We start from the raw sequence: 1,951 nt of genomic DNA on the forward strand, positions 1-1,951 counted from the left end.
GTCCTCCACAACTAGACTGAAGAACAAAAGGACAGCAACTTGTCTGTTCCCCTTCCCCCAATTCCCCAGCACTGTTCCCATTCCCCCAATTCCCCTATAAAAAAAATTTAATAAATAAATAAAACAATAAATAAAAAGGGCTGGAAGGGAAAAGGTGATGCATTTGCAAATGATTTTTTTTCCTTTACATTTTTCTACATTCTTTGTATATTTATATACTGACTTTTCCTTTTATGATCAGAAAGACTATAAACATTATTTTGAAAAAGAAATACATTCAAACTGATTCAAGGCTTACTCTCACATGCTTTCAGTAAGTGATAAACAAACAAGCAAGAGTCAGCTAAAATAATAACGCCTCTTCACTTACTCAGAGCTGCATAATCCCTGTAAGGCTATATGTTGGAAAGCCAGAGTAGAGGCTAGTTTCCATTGGCTGTGGAGAGGCTTGGGGGGGGGGGGGCGTCCAAAGGGGCTTTCACACCTGTGTTCTCCATCTCCACTGACCCCTCCAATCTCCTGCCCCTTGTCATAAAACATGGTGGCCCAACTAAGTATCCTTCCCTGGAAGGGGCTCATTCCTTTCAACAACCCAAGTATCTGTGAAGACAGAACTCCAACACTGAACAGGTCACAAAGGCCAGCTCTGTAGGAGAGCATCAGACTCATGGATTATTGCTCACAAATTCTGCTAACTGAAAAGTCTATTTACAGGGGACAGTCTCCCAGAACCCAGATCTTTGGGAAACATAAGGCAGCAAATACATTTTTGATCAGTCCATTGTGACCTTTGCTCCTTTGACACTTTCAACTCTTGTTCCTTTGGTTCCTCTTTGTTTCCTTGTCACACTTTCCGTTCTGTCTTTCACAGAGACATACGTTGCAGTCACATCCTGTTAGAACGACCGATTCGTACGTGACCTGAAGGCTTGCCACAGCTCTATAGCCATCGTGTCATTTTCCACATGGCGGTGAGCTGAGGAAGCATCCACACACTGGTAACAAGTTCTTTTTCACAAGAGCCTGTCTAAAGATCCATGTTTGAAGAGTTTCTTGTAAGTTCACTTTAAATCATTACTTTCATTATTTGTTGATAGAGGTAATCCACAAGAACTCATTCTCTCTTCAGCATAAACTGAAAGCATTCCCACATGCCAGGTTACCACTGAGGAAGATCTGGCCATACATCTAGAGGACACCTAGGAGACTGATTTGAGGGTGACTGGGAAGATGCCCATGCTAGTGATTTCAAACTTTGGTTCATATTGAAATCACTTGAGTAACCTCTTAAAAAGGAAGATCCCTGGGCCCCATTTATGGACTTACATCACAAACCTTACTTACTCTATCTACTCACTAATACGGTGTTTCTGAGATCAACTCCAGACCACCTGTACCACTTGCTTTCTTCACGTAATCCCTCTAAACCTAGGGTATCAGCATTTGTAGAACTCTCATTCTTTTTAAATGCACAGAATTTCACTGCTTGAATTTATTGTCATTTTTTTAGCCAAACCCTATTGATGAACATTTAAGTCCTTTTTAGTAGATATTATTGAAACCACTATTAAAATAAAAGATGTTTATGTGTCTTTGGGCAGAGCAGTAGGGTAAATTCTAGCAGTGACAAGCCTATTTTAAGTGTCAGTGATACAAAGATGCAACACGAAGTTGCATATGTCTGAAGCCAGGTTCTTAGAACAAGTAGGTAAATACTGCACTTTACAAAAATTTGCCTCTGTGACACTTCATTTCACACTAAATATGCCTCCAGGGCTGTTAATCTCAAACATTGTTTGGTGGTAGACAGGGTCCAGTACAGACATCTTAAGATCTTTAAAATAAGGCAGAACCCCTGGAGCCCCACCTCCAAAGATTCTGATTCCAGCCTCAGATGGGTCTCGGGAATCTGTAATTTAGGAAAATTCCAGGTGATATGAATGCACAGCCA

The sequence above is a fragment of the Hipposideros armiger genome, unplaced genomic scaffold, assembly GCF_001890085.2.
Source record: "Hipposideros armiger isolate ML-2016 unplaced genomic scaffold, ASM189008v1 scaffold_515, whole genome shotgun sequence".
In the NCBI taxonomy this organism is placed as follows: Eukaryota; Metazoa; Chordata; class Mammalia; order Chiroptera; family Hipposideridae; genus Hipposideros; species Hipposideros armiger.